We start from the raw sequence: 20,788 nt of genomic DNA on the forward strand, positions 1-20,788 counted from the left end.
TGAATGCAGGCGAAATGATTACGGCAGAAAAGTACTGTCAACAAATGGATGAAATGCATCAGAAACTTCGACAATAACACCCAGCATTAGTTAATAGAAAAGGCCTAATTCTCCACCACCACTTTTGGTGTCAGACGCCGTTTTTTTTTTTTTTTTTTTTTTTTTTAAGAATACTGTTGGTTTTTATTCGTTTCCTTCTATTCCTTTTTTTCCACTGGTATTTTTATGAAATTGAATTCATAAAAACAATTAGAAACCGAAATGCATTCTCGTGTATCTTTATGAATCATTGTTTTTAATAAGATTTTTAAAAATTTCCTTATTTTTTATGATATAGTATTTGGATTAGAAGTAATAAAAAAAAATTTAATGCAAATAATAACAAAAGACAAACGCATGTAAAATTATCTTAGAAAACAAGATTTTTACGTTACTTGCATGAATACACTTGTTTTGAGTTGGTAAAAATGGGTTCATTCGGATGGTGCTTATTTTGAGCAATGAATTTTTGTTTGAGCCGAGATATGTTCATCTGAATTTCAAAGTTAAAAATTGCAAGAACTTTATTGTCAAACTGATATAATAAAGTGCTCAATACCTTTTCAGTTAGAGCTTTATACGAAGGGCATTCCAAAAGTAATGCCTCCTATTTTTTATTCTGATCAAATGGATCAGAGGGGATTACTTATTACATTGTTATGATGACTGAATTTATGCATTCATGACTTGAACGTTTCACCTCTCTGTTACAGATATTGATGGTGTGTCAGAAGCAGTGAAGTGTTATTGAATTCTTCCATGCAGAAAAAAAAAAAACATTGAATCCTTCAACATTTGCCAGCGGCTGTCGAACATTTATGAAGCTGATGTAGTTCATCATTCATCGCTGGCAAAAGTGCATTAAGAATGCTGGTAACTATGTAGAAAAAAATGAATTCTGGAGCACAAAAAGATCGCTTGTTTTAATGGTAACACTCCCGTCTTCGTAACTCTTCAACATTTTAATTTTTTTAATTAAAAAATAGGCGGCGTTACTTTTGGAATGACCCCTGCAGCTAGAGTAATGAATTTATTTAAAAAAAAAAATAATAGCATAATACAAGCAATTGTTGGGGTTGCGTTCGCCTATAGTGCAGAAAAATCCTATGAAGAGACTAGCTTTACTTTATATAGTAAACACATGCAAATTTGTTTATACAAAATCAACAACTTTTTTATTGGATTCTTCCGATATGCGTTGCATATTTGTATGATAGAAAACTATTTGAAATACGGCTTATATCACTTAAGTTATGGGTTTCTGTTTCAATTCATCCTGATGGATTATCTTCCAAGAATTTGAGTTAATTTTTAACTTTCTTATTTTGATTTTATTTTTCTTACTCTTCTCTTATTTATTCTGTCTTTCGTCTTGCTTTATTTATATTTTATGATTTTAAATTTTAAATATAAATATTTTATAATTTTAAATTTTAAATATAAATATTTTATAATTTTAAATTTTTAGTCGCGTGCAAGCGCAAGCAAGTCCCTCCGTCGGTTTGTTGACCCATCACTATTATATATATATATATATATATATACTGTTGGGATGAAACAAAAGTATAATGCAAAGGGGAGTAACTCTTTACTTCTTTGGGCAAAGTCGCCTCCCTTTGTCCGTAGTCCTAAACTTTAAATTTTTGCTACATCTCGCGAGATCAACTACCGGAAGTGGACAGTGGAGGGAAAAGAGAGTGACTTCAAAATGGCGAGATGAAGATCATCCCTGTTCGTTCATGTTACCTTGGGCTTCTAACTTTCATCTATTATGTTTTGAATTGTAGTTACGTATGTGTGTGCGTGTGTCTTCATAATAAACGGTTCCTTATTTGTTCATAAGGGTTATGTTCTTTCCTCATGAATTGCAACATACCCACGTGAAGGCTGGACTCCTCACGGTAAGATATTTTATGTTATATTGATCTAACAAACACACACACATATATATATATATATATATATATATATATATACACACACAGGGGGAGTCATGGGAAACGGATGTTTTTAGAAGTTGCTCTCTTTGAGTAAGGGACAGAGAGTGAGGAAGGTACTCTTTAAACCTGCTTAAGATGTCGTTTAGTTTGTTGTTTGTTTATTTTGTAAAATTTTGTTTTAGTTATTGATTTTTAATTGTTTTTAAGAAATGTTAAGAACATTATAAGTTTGTTGTTGAAATATTCACAGAATTCTGTTTCCCTGAAAAACATCCGTTTCTCGTGACTCACTTCGTATATACGGGTGTTTATATAACATGTGCGTTTCTATAATGAGTATATTTAACTTATGACTGTTCACGTTTTGATATGTGATTCGTCTAGTGTGTTCTCTATAGAGCGTCCATGTGAGTATACATAAATTACCAGTTTATAGAAATCGTTGTTGGTTGGAACACCAGCAAATACATACCTCAAATCTCCCTTCCATACGCCCTGAAATTAAAGGTGAAAACGCTCAGACGTGAATTATCTTTTTAAATATAATCATTTACTCTTTGCTGGGTTCTTTTTCAGAGTTGGCACACTTTGCATAAGACTACATTTTTCTAAGTCGCCCCTTTCTGACATCCATGTGCGTCCTGCCATAAAACTCCATCCGTCTTCTAACGCGTTGCGTATCGCACTGATCTCTCTCGTAACTACAACTCTACATCTCAAAATCTATATTTTTTATTATGTAATCACTACATATAGCCTAAAGATCCTTGCTGGGTTTTTGTCACGTATATTTTCCTATATCATGGTTAGCTTAAATCAAATTAATATTCCTGACAACTGTTAAATCTAAATAATTCAACTATACATAATTTTTCATATCGATAACATATTCCTATCTAATAATCATACTTTTACCAATCATAATTGACTACAAGCGGGACCTGTGGAAATTCCACAGAGGACGGATTCATATGTAATATATTGATGTTGTCATTTTGTAGATGTTCAGCATAAATGGAGATGCTCTGATATTATTGTAGCTCTTTTGTTAAAACTTCAAAAGTATTTATCTAAGCTAGCAGGAACGCCCGGCGTAGCCAGATCGTAAAATACGCTTAAATATGATATTTTAATTCTTGCAAATTTTGTATATATTATTATAGAGTTAATGTTCTATCGATTTTTATAAATTATAAAGCTGCGATTTCAAAAATAAAAAATATATCTATATATATGACTTTTGTTCATCAGCTAGAATAGAAACCAAATCCCAAACTTATGAATATATATATATATATATATATATATATATATATATATATATATATATATAAATAAACAACTTTAGTTCCTTCAGCCATAATCGAAACCAAAACCAAAACTTATGAAGAATTCTTGGTAAAATTATTTATTAAAAGAAATGTACGTACATAACAATTAAACGACCCGGATGTAAGCGTGACACAGAAAATAATATGCTATCGTATTAATATATAGATTATAATTTCATCATAATAATCGACCATTTTAATAATTACTGGTGTTTTCCGGTAAACTAACAATACAACAGTAGTGAGTTTTAAAAATTATGGAAATTTTGTACAAAAATTTTGTACAAAAATTTTTTTTTGTACAAAAAAATTTTTGCACAAAAATGTTTTTATATAAAAATTTTTTTTTTATAAACTCAAGTACTTTTGATTTCAGGGAGAATTATCTTTGCTGAGTTTTTTTTTTAATGAGGAAACTTTTTGGGTCTCTTTCTCTCTGAATATTTGATCAGGTTCAACAAATATTTCTGAATATTTGATCAGGATCGACGAATATTTCTGAATATTTGATCAGGTTCGACGAATATTTCTGAATATTTGATCAGGTTCGACGAATATTTCTGAATATTTGATCAGGTTCGACGAATATTTCTGAATATTTGATCAGGTTCGACGAATATTTCTGAATATTTGATCAGGTTCGACGAATATTTCTGAATATTTGATCAGGTTCGACGAATATTTCTGAATATTTGATCAGGTTCGACGAATATTTCTGAATATTTGATCAGGTTCGACGAATATTTCTGAATATTTGATCAGGTTCGACAAATATTTCTGAATATTTGATCAGGTTCGACGAATATTTCTGAATATTTGATCAGGTTCGACGAATATTTCTGAATATTTGATCAGGTTCGACGAATATTTCTGAATATTTGATCAGGTTCGATGAATATTTCTGAATATTTGATCAGGTTCGATGAATATTTCTGAATATTTGATCAGGTTCGATGAATATTTCTGAATATTTGATCAGGTTCGATGAATATTTCTGAATATTTGATCAGGTTCGATGAATATCTCTGAATATTTGATCAGGTTCAATGAATATCTCTGAATATTTGATCAGGTTCAATGAATATCTCTGAATATTTGATCAGGTTCAATGAATATCTCTGAATATTTGATCCGGTTCAATGTGGTTACGTCAAGTGTTTGGTCTGACGCCCCGAGAGCGAAATTCTTTTTTTTATTAAAAACAGCAAACTCTTGTTATCACACAGCTAAAGAAAAGTTTCTCTCTTGTAAATGACTGGGTTCAATCCCGAGTCTCTTCTCAATGGATGACAACGCGATTCTCACTCTCTTTGTTCGTAGACTTGTATGATGTTTCTACAGTTAAACGAGTATCGACTGGACAGAATGGTAAAAATATGATTTGCTTCTTTATGTGCGTTTATGTCATCGAAAAAAAGAACAGAATACAGACTGACAGACAAATAGACAAAGTAAACAACTTCCCTCTATGATCCCCCACCCCGTAAAACATTTACAGCAAACACTCATCTAGCCACAACAACTGCCAGCAATTCCTCTTACTTTTTATCTGTACCTAAAACTAAACGAAAATTTCATGAGGAAAGCTTCTCTCCTAGAACCATCTGTGTAACTCTATACCACATGGCTGCTTCTCAGCTGACTATAACATGGTCGTTTTCAAATCCAACATAAACAAGTTCTTGTTGAGCCGTTGTCATAAATAATCAGTTTCTACACAAATTCCGCTTATAACAGTGACTCACTTATTAACCTTATCCTTGAGTGGTCTCTGGGCCCTGATAACTAATAAAAAAAAAAATGCTTGCAGCAAATGAAAAACAAGGTTAAAAGTCTGCCAACCCATAAAAAGCATTCTGTCTTGTTCACCCAATAAATGTAAACGAACGTCAAATCTACGCGAGATCTTGACATGGAAAGGAAGATCTGATCTCAGCATTTATTTATTTCATCAAATTTGATACAAGACTACTTTTCATATGAGTTTAATTAGTTGGAATGAGGGGTTGGGATGAACGCCTGCTCGATTTGGCCATGTCTGACTGGAATGTCATATACAGGGTGGTCAAAAAGTCAGGTAACATGTTAAAGGTAGAAAAAACAATATGATCCATTATAATCTCTATTCGTTTAATATTATTTGTTTAAATATTTGAGTGTAATATATAAACTTTAATTTTAAATCTATGTGTTGTGTCATTTATATTCTTCTTTCTTTCGGAATAGAGATTATAATGGATCATATTGTTTTTTCTACCTTTAACATGTTACCTGACTTTTTGACCACCCTGTAGTCGGTTAACAGGTTTTGCAATGTCTATATAATTTCTGGTTGCAATTTTGTCAAATGTGTGTGAAATCAGATGTTAGTTCAATATGACAGCAGACGACAAATAACACACACACACACATCTCTAAAATTATATAAATGCAACTTCATATATATATATATATATATATATATATATATATATATATATATATATATATATAAATATTATTTTTATCAGTATATTTATGTAAAGAAAGATATAAAAAAACCTATGCACACAGAAATATATATTTCTCCAAAACCTTTAGCCTTGATGGAGGGGAGACTAAAACTTAATGTTATGGTTTCAAATGATCTGAAATAACAGCAAGGGAGACTTGATTCCGAATATTTCTCATATGCTATATTTCAGATCATCTTTTGTGAAATAGTGTACGATTATGAATATCTCCAGTATCAAATAATCTTTATACACTGTGAAATTGACTTTATGAAAACCAAAGAGAGGAGATATAACATATGAGAAATATTTGGAATCAAGTCTCCCCTTGCTGTTATTTCAGATAATTTGAAACCATAGCAGCAAGTTTTAGTCTCCCCTCCATCAATGCCAAAGGTTTGGGGGAAATATTAGATATTTCTTAATTTATATACCAAACTAGGAAAACAAATGACTATGATTGAAACATTGGTAAAAGGTGCAGTGTCTTTTCACCCACAAAAAATCCTTTAAAATTACCAATATTATAGGTTTTTGAGGGTGCTGAAAACGAAAATAACAGTAAAAAATCCCAGGAAATGAGTGGTTGTCAAGATATGAAGAAATTGTAGTTAAAAAAGGTGGGGGGATCACTTTTCTTTAAAATAAAAATAAACACCCACTTTTAGACACCTTTTTTTTGGGGGGGGGGGCATCTGTTATTTTTTTTAGGAGTGGTGTTTATTTGCTAATTGTGGCCTAGTAGATCAGCACAAAACCTACCTTAAATAACTTGTTTTCTATAGGTCTTTGGGTGTGCTGAAAACGAATATTACATTTAAATTTTCCATAAATACGTATTTTTCCAGATATTAAGCAAATGTAATTTTTTTATGTTATAAGTGGTGGCCATTGTTGTACACACAAGTGTGTACATATTTTTGCTTAATACCCGGAAAAATTAAATGCGATATTCGTTTTCACTATATTCTAAAACCTATAGAAAACAAGTTTTTTTTTAAGATAGGTTTTGTGTTATTCCACCAGGCCACAATAAATATCAACCCTAAAATAACAGACCCCCCCCCAAAAAAAAATTGTCCATAAAGTGAGTGTTCATTTTACGTTTAACTAATATAGAAAAGTGATTCCTCCACTTTTTGAAACAATGATGTGCGACCTTAAGGGTAAATGTCTAATAGCCCACCACACAATTCAGGTACATTAGTTCCCAATTGCGCCTTCATTTGTTAAATTCTGATCAATATTTGCCGAGATTTGAAACTTATAAAATTACCAAGAAAAGTTGTATATCTATATATGGATATATCTGTACTCACAGCCAAGGTTCTATGAGGCGAAACTATGTGAAAATTTGCAGGCTTTTTGAAGATTATAATATTATTCTATGGTTAAAATTTTATGACAATTTGTAAAAAAAGAACATATTTTCAAACTAATAAAATATGCCCAAATTTGCCTACATTTGTATATATAGTGTCCTGCCAGGCAGCTTCGGTTTTGCTGCTTTGGTTGTCTTCCCACCAATTGTATATATAGTGCCCTTGCAGGCGGCTTCGATTGTCTCCACTGTGGCCTTGCCATGCCATTAATATATATATATATATATATATATATGTATATATATATAGAGAGAGAGAGATAAATCTATGGCAATTATGCTAAGCAGAATTCAGAATTTTCTGCAAATCAGCCTCGTGTGGATTCGTCAGGCTAATGCGTGGAATATATGTTGCTTTATGTTTTTATATATATCCATAGTACTTGGTTTGCTAGTCAGCCAATCAGATTCTTAGTTATTCACACATCCATTTATTGTAGCCAATGAGTGGTTGCACCTGTTTCTTTGTTCTTTTAGCGAGAATATTTTTCGTTTCTTTGTGATCGGAAATGACCTAGTTTTAATTTGGATGTTAAAAATATTTGTTAATTAATTAATTATTATTAATTAATATTAATAGTAGTACTTCTTTTAGCTTAACTATATATGTAATAAAATTAAACTAAAAAATAAATTTTCAATGGTAAGACAAATCTATCTAGATAAATAAGACTCTACCCGGTTAAGAGGAGCAATATCAGTGTTAGTTTCAATAGGATAGCAAACGACTGAATGGCATAAACAACTTAGCTTTATTTACAAAATTGGCAGACGATACCAAAGAAATCCATAAAAATATGAATCAATATAAAATCAAAGGAAACACTGAAATATAAATAGAGTTGTTAGGTCGATTCATTTTTTGTCAGAAACAGAATGTCGTATCGTGGAGTTCCGCATATCACCTTGAAAATTGATTTATATCTCAACACCAATGAGGTTGGCAGAAATTGGTAGGTTTCGAGTGCGCATGTCAGTGGTGTTTGTGTGCTGACCGTCTATGTATTAATACACTGACCAAATTACAACTCAACATCACGCAAGATATTACGCATTAATATAAACAAAAATAGAACCCGCTGCACGGATGAGTAACCGAAACTTTTTGACAGTGATGGCAGGTTTTATAAGCTTATAAAATTATTGGCCCTTCTCCTCCTCCTTACAACTGCCTCAACAATCAGAGCTCCATAGCTAACAAGGATCGACACTGTTTCTCCCCACTTGTGTAATAAGCGGAAATCTGCACCCAAAGAAGAGAGGGGAGAGGGTGGGAGGTGACGTCCTGGGAAAAGAGGGAAAAAAAGTTGATACTGCGGACGAGAACCGAAATGTAAAACTATTACGAACTGCGGGAAGGGGTGGGTGGTTGTTAATAACTTTGGTGAATTAACAACGATTTAGGGAGACATGTTTAATAACTGTAACAAAACAGACGATAACAAAATAATCATATTAGTAAGTCTAGTAACATATGCGCGCGCGTGCGTTAAATTGTGTGAATTCGTTGTTCGATTGCGACCAATCAGAAAACAATTTTTTTTAAAAGTGATTAGCGTTAAAGTTATCTCCCTTGAAAAAGTCGCTTTGTTTTTATTTCATGGTGTATTTCGTAAACGTTAACTCCCATTGATCGGATTCAAGGGTTTGGAAGGTCATGTTATTCAAAGTAGTTGAAGTACACGTCTGTGACAGGTTATCACATTTTTTTTATGGAGTTTAACGTCAAATTTTGAAGAAAAAAAAAATCAGGATATATAATTTTTTTTTCTATTGGTAATAAAATATACGTGTGTGAAAATGGGTAGGTATGTATGTATATATATATTAGGGTGAGACATGGGAAACGGATGTTTTGAAGGAAACCAAAACTCTTGCGAATATTTCAAGACTATCTTCCTCACCCCGTATCCCTTATTCAAAAAGACCAAGGAGCGTTCTAAAACATCCGTGTTCCGTGACTCATCCTTTCTCTCTCTCTCTCTCTCTCTCTCTCTCTCTCTAGATATATATATATATATATATATATATATATATATATATATATATATATATATATATATACACGCGAGCGCCCTCCCCCCAGGTTAAAGGTATTCAAGAGTGATAACTAATGAATTTAACGAGGTCATTAAGAGTGCTCAATAAAATATTTTCTCCTCTGAAGAGATGGTAGACATCGAAATCCTATAGGGTAAGGAGTTAAAATATTTCTAATGTATTCTTTGTCTTACATAGAATAATAAAAATCTTTGATACGAAACTCAAATATTTCACGTCATGAATTTTTAAATTCATTGAAGGACTAAAAGTTGATTTATTTGCTCTATCTTGAATATCGAGCAACAATTTTTATTTAGGTGGGATAATATTTATAGAATATTACTGCCAGTAATATCTTGTAGATCTTATAATCACAGGTTTCCATACCAACTGATTGTTGGATAATTTTATTCTGAAGAATTTATATAACCAACAATCACGAGTTTCTTTGCTCAGCAACCGACAAGGCTAATATGCTTGCCAGCCGGTTTGCCTCCGACTCCACACCAGACCCTTCCAACCACCCCCTGCCTGACTTTCCTTTGCGGACATACGCCATGCTAGCCGATCTAAAAATCCCCCCTGCTCAGGTACACGCTATCATAAAAAACCTTGACACTTCAAAAGCATGTGGACCTGATCTCATCCCAGCTGTGCTATTAAAAAAGATCTCAGCCGAAGTAGCTCCAGTTCTCTCCAAACTCTACAACCAATGCCTTAATGAATCATGCTTTCCAGGCTGTTGGAAAACTGTTTCTGTGGTACCAGTATTCAAGAATTCTGGCGAAAGAACTGACCCATCAAATTATCGCCCCATTAGCCTCTTCCCACTTTTCACCAAAATATTTGAGACCATAATTAACCATGCTCTAGTCCATCACCTTACAGATGCTAAACTTCTGACTGACCAACAATATGGATTTAGACAAGCTCGTTCCACAGCAGACATCCTCACTGTAATCTCTGAACGTATGTACCATTCACTGGACAAAGCGGGGGAGGGCAGAGCAGTAGTCCTAGATATATCTAAGGCTTTTGACAGGGTATGGTATGAGGGTCTCCTCAGGAAAATTAAATCATACGGTATCACTGGTAGAATACTTAACATAATTAAATCCTTCTTAGATAAGGGAAAAATCCAGGTTGTCCGCGATGGTCGTACATCTAAACAGTGTGATATAAATGCGGGAGTGCCTCAAGGGTCTATCCTTGGACCTCTATGGTTCCTAAGATTTATTAATGACTTCCCCGACAAAACTGCCTCTGAGATGGGTATATATGCTGATGACACTACACTCTATAACAGGCATGACAGGAAAACAAATGAACACATATCTAAAGAAATGGCAAAAACACTAGAGGATGACCTCCAATCTGTAGTGGAATGAGGACATAAATGGATGGTCACATCCAATGCTGCCAAGACTAAACTGACTTCAATAACTACAAGAAACCTTCTCTGCAACCAATAGCAATGGCCAGTGACTCCCTGTCTGAGAGTAAATCTTTCAAACTGCTTGGCTTAACGTTCACAGGAAACATGAGTTGGAACAATTATATTGAAAACATTGCCAGGGCCACTGGGAAAAAGGTAGGCTCTCTCTACCGTGCAAAAAAACTACTGACACCTGAAAGTATCCTGTACCTCTATAAAGCCACCATTCGCCCATGTATGGAGTATTGTTGTCATATTTGGGCTGGTGCATCTGCTGCTAGTCCCTTGCTCCTAGACATGGTTCAAAAGAGAGTTGCCAATCTGATAGGCCCTGAACTGGCATCTAAGCTTCAGCCTCTGTCACATCGACGAAATGTTGCATCCCTCTGCCTGTTCTACAAGTATTTTAATGGTGAATGCTCTGGCGAACTGCAGACACTTGTGCCCCCACGATGTAGACACCCTCGACAAACCCGACAGGCAGCTAAATCCCACCCCCACACAGTAGAGATCCCTAGATGTAAAAGATCTTTCTACTCCAGTAGTTTCTTCCCCAGAACTGCTAGACTATGAATTCCATTCCAGGTCCCTGCTTCCCTAACTGTACTAACATGCAGAAGTTCAAGTATAACGTGAACCGACATCTTGCTGCCCAAATCCCAACATAGTGCCCCAGTAGTTGCTGCCCCTGATAGTAGCCCCCTACACCAAACTTTACATTTAAACATATACACATACATAACTTTACATATAAACGTATACACATACATAACTTTACATATAAACGTATACACATACATAACTTTACATATAAACGTATACACATACATAACTTTACATATAAACGTATACACATACATAACTTTACATATAAACGTATACACATACATAACTTTACATATAAACGTATACACATACATAACTTTACATATAAACGTATACACATACATAACTTTACATATAAACGTATACACATACATAACTTTACATATAAACGTATACACATACATAACTTTACATATAAACGTACACACATACATAACTTTACATATAAACGTATACACATACATAACTTTACATATAAACGTATACACATACATAACTTTACATATAAACGTATACACATACATAACTTTACATATAAACGTATACACATACATAACTTTACATATAAACGTATACACATACATAACTTTACATATAAACGTATACACATACATAACTTTACATATAAACGTATACACATACATAACTTTACATATAAACGTATACACATACATAACTTTACATATAAACGTATACACATACATAACTTTACATATAAACGTATACACATAACTTTACATATAAACGTATACACATACATAACTTTACATATAAACGTATACACATACATAACTTTACATATAAACGTATACACATACATAACTTTACATATAAACGTACACACATACATAACTTTACATATAAACGTATACACATACATAACTTTACATATAAACGTATACATACACATTACTTTACATATAAACGTATACACATACATAACTTTACATATAAACATATACACATACATAACTTTACATATAAACGTATACATATACATAACTTGTTTTGAACGCTACTAACTGAAGTTCTTTCAACACAGTTTGCAATTTGGAGACGGAATTGTTTTTGTTGAGATAAGTGATTTCAATCATGCTTTTTATTTTAGATTTAAAATATTAACAACTCCATTTTATTTCAGTATTTAATTTGTGTATTTCTGTTTTATTAAATGCTAGCCTTTTTTTTTTTTTTTTTTTTTTTTTTTCCTCGTACATATGTTTATTTATCCACCGAGTTGATAGCAAAAATTACGAATTATACTCATTTTTAGTTCGTGTGAGGGGAATCTATCACCATACTTTCCCTTAAACACGTCCGTTGGACTTTTATTAAGTACAATACTTAATAGTTTTTTTTTTTTTTTTTTTTTTTTTTTTTTTTAATGGAGAGTAGAAAACGCATTTTGGATGCGTTATCGGCAGCTCCTGTTACTCTCGCTTCTTCTTATTTGTCCCTCAGTCCTCATTTTTTTAAATGAGTGATTTTTCGGACAAAGGGAGAAGAAAAAGCTGTTTTCTAGGTTGGCAGTATTTTTGCGAACAGTTGGCTGAGATGGCGGAAATTTTCTGTTTCTATGTCTATCCTTGTAGCCATGTCACTAGTAAGGGTGCTGGAGGTAAACGTTTTGTCTGGGCTGACGTTATCCGCCTGATAGTCAGGGACCCGAACCTTGGATTAACCACTAAGGAGGCTGTCCTATCAGCAGGTGCAAAGTACTGGGGCTGCTGTATTGCCATTTGGTGAATGGATTCTGGACCATGCAGTAGCTTCTGGTGGGGCCTCTCGATGCCATACTAGTGGGTAATTGTTACGGCTTTACCTTATCATTAACTACAAAAAAAAAAAAAAAAAAAAAAATTCTTCGTTTCTTTTTCTCTCTTAATTTCCCCTCTCTGTCCTGCTCTAAGTAAATCTGTCGACCTAGTCCACAAATTCCAAAATTTCATCATGACAAGTTTCAAGAAAAAATACACGATTAAACCCGGTTCCCCAACTTCCAACGTAGACCCCTACTACCATGTCTCCTTCTCCAACATCAGGGGTCTTCGTTCTAACCTTCCAGAGGTTGAAACCCAATTACAGGAGACTAAACCAGACCTTTTATTTTTAAGTGAAACTGGCATTGGACAGGCTATTTCCCTAGATGAGTTTGCAATTTCAGGATACTCTAACTTAACTTCTAAATCTGACCCCCAAGATCGCCATGGGCATGGAATATGTGCCTATATTAAAGATAGCTTTCCATGTGGGAGGGACATCTCCAGGGAAGATCCTAACTTACCCTATATGTGCTTCCGGGTTGCTTTAGCTCACACTACTGCATTTATATTTACTCTCTATCGCCCCCACAACAGTGGAGTTACTATCTTTCAAAGCATATCTGAGAAAATTGACCAAGTCCTTTCTACTTATCCTTCAGCTAACATTCACGTATGTGGAGACTTCAATGTTCACAACGTTGAATGGTTGACCCACTCAAACAAGACCGATGATGAGGGGAGGTTCTGTCATGATTTCTCCATTGCCTATGACCTCACTCAGATTGTTCAGGAACCTACCCGTGTGCCCGATAATGATGGCCAGTATGCGAGCCTACTAGACCTTTTTCTCACAACTTGCCCTGAACTATGTTCAGTTTCTGTTCTGTCGCCTCTTGGATCTTCCGACCACTCTGTTGTATCAATTAAGATAAAAATGAAATGTAATAAGTCCCCAGATGTACCTCTTCATCGTACAGTATATCGATACACTAAGGCTGACTGGGATAGCTTCCGTACATTTATATCTGATCTACCTCTGCATTCCATGTTTAAAAAGGATGTGTCCTCTATAGTATTAGACCTAACTGAATGGTTAATTGTAGGTATTGACCATTTCATACCCTCTAAAAAGTTTCAGCAAAAACCTAACAGCCAGCCATGGTTCTCTCCAGAATGTGCTGCTGCTATTGCGCACAGAAATCACTTTTTCCACTGCTTCAAACGTAATAGATGTATGGAAACTAAAGCCGTTTTCAGGACTGCCAGCAACCATTGTAAGAAAGTAATAAGGAACGCAAGAGAGTTGTATGCTCAATCTGTTAAGTCCAAAGTAGCTGAGCAGCGGCTTGGTTCCCACCAGTTTTGGCAAATAGCAAACAGAATCCTGAACAGAAGCGTGTGCTCCATCCCAACTATTATCAATGAACCTGAGGTAATCTCGTCAGCATCAGACAAAGCCAAACTCTTTGTCAAGAACTTTGCAGCAAATTCTACCCTTTGCGACCAAGACCGCCAACCCCCAATATTTCCTCCTGTATCAGAAAACACGCTATGTGATATACGTATATCTGTACGTGATGTTGCGAAGCTAATCAAAAACCTTGATTCGAGTAAAGCAACTGGCCCTGATGGTATTCCAATTATAGTACTCAAAAAACTTCAACCTGAATTAGCGCCCATACTTACAAAACTGTTTAAACGTTGTCTTAAGGAGAATAGTTTCCCATCTCCCTGGAAAACCTCATCAGTATGCCCTGTATTTAAGAATTCAGGTGATCGCTCATCCCCCTCTCAGTACAGGCCAATAAGTCTCCTGTGCATCATGAGTAAGTTGCTAGAATCTGTGTTAAATACAGAAGTAATCAAACATCTCAACAAAAATAACCTTCTTAGTGACACTCAATATGGTTTCCGTTCTGCTAGATCTACAGCAGATGTCATTACAGTTATATCGCATAGGATTAGCAAATCTCTCGACGGTGGCAATCTTTCTAGAGCAATTGCTCTTGACATATCTAAAGCCTTTGATAGGGTATGGCATAAAGGTTTACTTCATAAGATCGCTAGCTATGGTATAGCTGGAAAAGTCTTCTCAATTATTAAATCATTTCTTTCTGATAGGTTCATAAGAGTAGTAGTTGAGGGGCAAAAATCAGAAGCTCACAGTATTAATGCCGGTGTCCCTCAGGGATCCATCCTGGGCCCAACTCTTTTCCTGATCTACATTAATGATCTTCCAAATCATATCCTTACATCATTTGTAGACATTTATGCTGACGACACTACCATTTATGGTACCACATCTAAGACAGTAAACGAGCAAGTTCTCTCCAATTCTCTCTCCTCTGATCTTGAGCACGTAGTACAATGGGGAAAGGAGTGGCTGGTTACTTTTAATGCATCTAAAACCAAGCTTCTCTCTTTACATCATCAACATTCTAATCCACATTTGTCATCAATTGAAATGAATGGCTCTCGTCTTCAGGAGGCCTCAAGTTTTGACAAGCTTCTGGGCTTGACCATTACTCCTGATCTTAAATGGAACACGTATATCAAATCTGTTGCCAAGGCCGCTGGAAAAATGGTGGGATCTTTCTATCGATCCAGTAGATATCTCACTGCTGATGGTATTCTCTACCTATATAAGAGCCAGGTACGTCCAAGGATGGAATACTGTTGCCACATCTGGGCAGGAGCTGCTAGAAAGGACTTGTCCTGCCTTGATAGAGTTCAAAATAGACTTCGTAGCCTCGTAGGAGATGTCCTTTTCTCCTCCTTGCAACCTCTATCTCACAGAAGAGATGTTGCGAGTTTGTCTCTGATGTATCGTTATTTTCATGGAAAGTGTTCAACTGAGCTTCAATCTTTGGTCCCCCCTCGCCAAACTTTCACAAGAAACACTCGTCTAGCTGTAAACACTATCAATAATTTCCCCCACTCTTTATCTGTGGCTAAACCTAAACGTAGATTCCATGAACAAAGCTTCTTTCTTAGAACTGCACGCCTGTGGAATTGTCTTCCGTTTTCCTGCTTTCCGGCTGACTACAATATGGTTGTGTTCAAGTCTAAAGTAAATAAGTTCTTGATGAGCCGTTCCATATAAGTTATTAAATTTACCAAATTTTCATTACTAATGATTACTATATTGACCAATTTCTACTGTACACTCTTTAACCCTTATCCTTGAGTGGCCTCTGGGCCTTAATAATGTGGTGATGCCTTTGTAAAAAAAAAAAAAAAAAAAAAAAAAAAAACTTTACATATAAACGTATACACATACATAACTTTACATATAAACGTATGCACATACATAACTTTACATATAAACGTATACACATACATAACTTTACATATAAACGTATGCACATACATAACTTTACATATAAACGTATACACATACATAACTTTACATATAAACATATACACATACATAACTTTACATATAAACGTATATAAATACATAACTTTACATATAAACGTATACACATACATAACTTTACATATAAACGTATACACATAGATAACTTTACATATAAACATATACACATACATAACTTTACATATAAACGTATACACATACATAACTTTACATATAAACGTATGCACATACATAACTTTACATATAAACATATACACATACATAACTTTACATATAAACATATACACATACATAACTTTACATATAAACATATACACATACATAACTTTACATATAAACATATATACATAACTTTAGATATAAATACAGGAGTTGGGAACAAAAAATGTATGAAAATAATAAAACTTCGATCTACAATTCAACATATTTCATTTCGAAATTTGAAACATTAAAAAAAAAAAAAAAAAAAAAAACAAACAAACAAAAAACAGTCCTTAAAAATCATACAACGCAAATATTTTTTGTTTATTTTAATCTTGGATTTTTTTTTCGGTGAGAAATGTTTTCAGGCAAAATAGGAACTGTTTTGTTATTTCTGAGAGATTTTTTCCATTGTTTAGTTGTCGCAAATTTGCGAGATGTTAGAATGACAATCCTTAGTCAAGAAGCACGGTTTGCGCATGGCTAAACTAGTGAAGAAATTCATTCTTTTCTTTGGAACTTTTTATGATTGTACTAATATGCAGAAATTAAATTTTTAAAATTTGATGTGAAAAAGCGTCTCGCCGCTCAACTTCCCACCAGGTTGTTCCCCCAATAGATCAGTGGCCCCTTTTAATGTATTTAATTCCTTATGTCTTCTTCCTTATTTTTGCGTGTTTATGGCTCGATAAAAGATTAAAAACAAAATTAAAAGCCTTGAAATGTTTTTGAACACATGCTGTTGAACACCAACGACAGTCATTCATCTGGTGTTGCCCGGATGAAGATTTATTTATTCTGAGAAGTGTCTTTCTTTGAAAAGAAAAAAAAATAACATTTTCAATATGAGTTCAAGTAAAAAAAAACAAAAAAACTTGTCAGCACGGTAAAAAAAAAACAACAACAAACAATTGGGCAGAGATCACAGTGTAGTATCTGTTATTCAGATGCTGCACTTCAATTTCTTGTTCTCTGTCAGTGGAAGAGAAATCCTTCACGACTGAGACAATTTTTAATTTTTGTTCCTTTTCTCCACGTTAAAAAAACGACCCTGGTGTCTAACTCTGTTCCGTGGGGGGGGGGGCATTGTAAGTAGAAACAACCAAACTCGTTAATGCTGCATTTCATACAAACATCTGTAAAATGACAGCAGTCTATGATACAACTATGGCGGACGTGATGATCCGGAAGTTAGACATACCAATGGCAGTAATCACGTCTTGTATCATTCCTAAGGGAACAGCGAGTACACTAAAAAGAGCTCTTGGTTGGTTTCAATAAAAAGCAGGCAATGTTGGCAGCTGGTTTGGCTGCCTCATACCCAGCATTACAATCTTCAAAGAAAGAAAATGTCATAAAAAGATTGTCTTTAATCCTGATTGACACTTGGTTGAACATTCTGTTAACATCTCGATTTCTATAACACACACTGACTTCTATATACGCTAAGAAAATCGTCTCGGTGTTCATGGGTGGCAAGGGCAGTAGCACTGAGGGTGAGAGTAAAAAACTACTCCAATTTTCTGTATGTATGACTAATTTAAAAATTGAACACAACCAAATAATAAAAATCGAAAATTACAACATTTAGGAACATGAAAGTCATTTTATAGATTAAGTTAGTTTATATGGATGGTTGATGGGTTCTGAAACAAAGGCCACATACATAAATCTATTTAATTATTCCGGACACATATTGGTCTTAGTTTGTTTCACTTTTGATTTTTTTGATTTTTTTTTTTTTTCATTTTAAAAATAAAAAGTAAATCTTGATCAGGACTAAATATTAAAATCGAAAGACCAGCTAAATTTTCTAAAAACACGAATCCACTAAATGCATAGATTTATGCAGGTGGCTTTTATTACTGAGCCTATCAAGTAGCCACGTAAGGAGAGAGGGGCAAGGGGGCACTGACTTCATCTATAAGTTTTATGTCTCCAGATCTTTAACCTTTTTGATTTTAGAAAAAAAAGAATTTAACCAAATTTTCAATTACTTTGTATTAAAAAGATTTTAGTCCATACAAATGGCAATCACGTCTTGTTGGTGCACATGGGTGGTAGTGTAGTAATACTGAGCGTGAGAGTAAAAACTTCTCCAACTTTCTACATAAATAACTAATTAAAAAAAAATAAAGAAATAAAAACTCGAACAGGACTAAATAAAAAAAATCGAAAATTAGACAATTTAAGATTATTTTCTAACAACATCGACCAATATGTTCGTCTGCCTGCTTCCCACCGGACTACAACTTGGATGTCTTCAAGTCCAACGTTAACAAATTCCTAATGAACCGCCCCCTTAAGTAAACACTTCATCAAATCTCCACACTAACGTAATGTACTTGCAATAACCCTTATCCCTGAGTGGCTCCCGGGCCTTGATAAGTGGTGATCACTGTGTAAAAAAAAAAAAAAAAAAAAAGCGTGAGAGTAGAAGTTCCTCCAACTTCTTGTACGTGCGACTAATTATTTTTTTAATTATAAATAAATATATAAAAAGTTGAACAGGACTAAATGAAATATTTGAATCACGTTATGTGCTAAAAAGACAGAGGTATTTTGAAATTATTGCTTAACAGCAAGGTACCTACAGAAGCACTTCTAACGACATGACGTCATAAAAAATGGTAATATGATAATGGGAGATTCCAAAAAATATGCAGATTCCAGTTTCTTCCTAACATGTTATTTTTAATCTAGCTTTTTACTCTTTTTTTCTCAATTATTAATTTTTCTTTTTATGCAGTCCCCCCTCCCCCATTACTTTTATAACCTTAACCCTTTTATTATCTCTTTCATTTTCTTTCTTTGAAGATTGTAACGCTGGGTATGAGGCAGCCAAACCAGCTGCCAACATTCCCCTGCTTTTTATTGAAACCAACCGAGAGCTCTTTTTAGTATCCTCATTGTTCCCTTAAGTGCAATTGTCTGGATCTCTTTTGCACTTGGTTCACTAGGAATATTAGTTAGGTAGGACTTCAGGTTCTTCTTCATAATCCCCGTGGCACCTATAGTAACTGGTATGGTTGATATCTCTTTAAGATTCCAGTTCCTTTTCATATCATGCATGAGACCTTGATATTTGGTCTGTTTCTCTCTTTCAGCTCTGTTCAGACCTCCATCATTAGGGACACTCACTTCAACCAAGGTTGCAACTCTCTCTGACTTATTCCATATAACTATACCAGGTTTGACAGAAGCAATTTCAAGGTTTGTGGCCGTAGGGAATACATGGTTGTTATATAAGTATGGAGGAGATGATGATGCTGTAATGGATGCAGTCACGACTTGCATCATTCCTGCTATTTGTTAAAAAAAAAAAAAATCCTTGATTTTAGATATAGGGTCTGCAATTATTTTTATATCAAATATGCCGCGTTATTTCAAGAGCAGTTAATGTTACGCTATGCATTCAAGCAAATGATCTGAAATGGAACACGTACATCAAGTCTGTTGCCAAGGCCGCTGGAAAGATGGTAGGATCCTTCTACCGCTCCAGAAGATATCTCACTAATGATGCAATTCTCTATCTATATAAAAGCCAAGTACGTCCAAGGATGGAATACTGTTGCCATATCTGGGCAGGAGCTGCAAAAAACAGCCTATCATGCCTTGACAGAGTACAAAATAGACTTCGTGGCTTATTGGGGGATACCCTTTTTTCTACCCTGCAACCTCTCTCCCACAGAAGAGACGTTGCGAGCCTATCCTTGTTTTATCGTTATTTCCATGGCAGGTGCTCGTCTAAACTCCAATCTCTGGTCCCCCCTCGCCAATCTTTCACGAAAAACACCCGTCTAGCTGAATCCACTGTGAAAAATTTCCCCCACTCTTTATCTGTGCCTAAATCAAAACGTGGATTCCATGAACAAAGCACGCCTGTGGAATTCTGTTCCGTCTGCCTGCTTCCCACCTGACTACAACTTGGATGTCTTCAAGTCTAATGTTAACAAATTCCTAATGAACCGCCCCCTTAAGTAAACACTTCATCAAATCTCCACACTAACGTAATGTACTTGCAATAACCCTTATCCCTGAGTGGCTTCCGGGCCTTGATAAGTGGTGATCACTGTGTAAAAAAAAAAAAAAAAAGTCACGACTTGCATCATTCCTGCTATTTGTTAAAAAAAAAAAAATCCTTGATTTTAGATATAGGGTCTGCAATTATTTTTATA

General features: G+C 34.5%; 1 protein-coding gene and 1 long non-coding RNA gene across 11 annotated transcripts in view; one reads left to right on the plus strand and one right to left on the minus strand.

The window, feature by feature from the left end:
- Window positions 1–20,788, plus strand: part of LOC145297820 (uncharacterized) — a 237,296-nt gene that overhangs the window by 201,706 nt on the left and 14,802 nt on the right. The gene's annotated exons all lie outside the window — the stretch shown is intronic.
- LOC145297819 (ceramide glucosyltransferase-like) overlaps window positions 1–20,788 on the minus strand; it is a 393,652-nt gene that overhangs the window by 115,604 nt on the left and 257,260 nt on the right. The window lies entirely within an intron of this gene.

Source organism: Euprymna scolopes, chromosome 18 (assembly GCF_053919585.1).
Source record: "Euprymna scolopes isolate OS-2025 chromosome 18, ASM5391958v1, whole genome shotgun sequence".
Classification (NCBI taxonomy): domain Eukaryota; kingdom Metazoa; phylum Mollusca; class Cephalopoda; order Sepiida; family Sepiolidae; genus Euprymna; species Euprymna scolopes.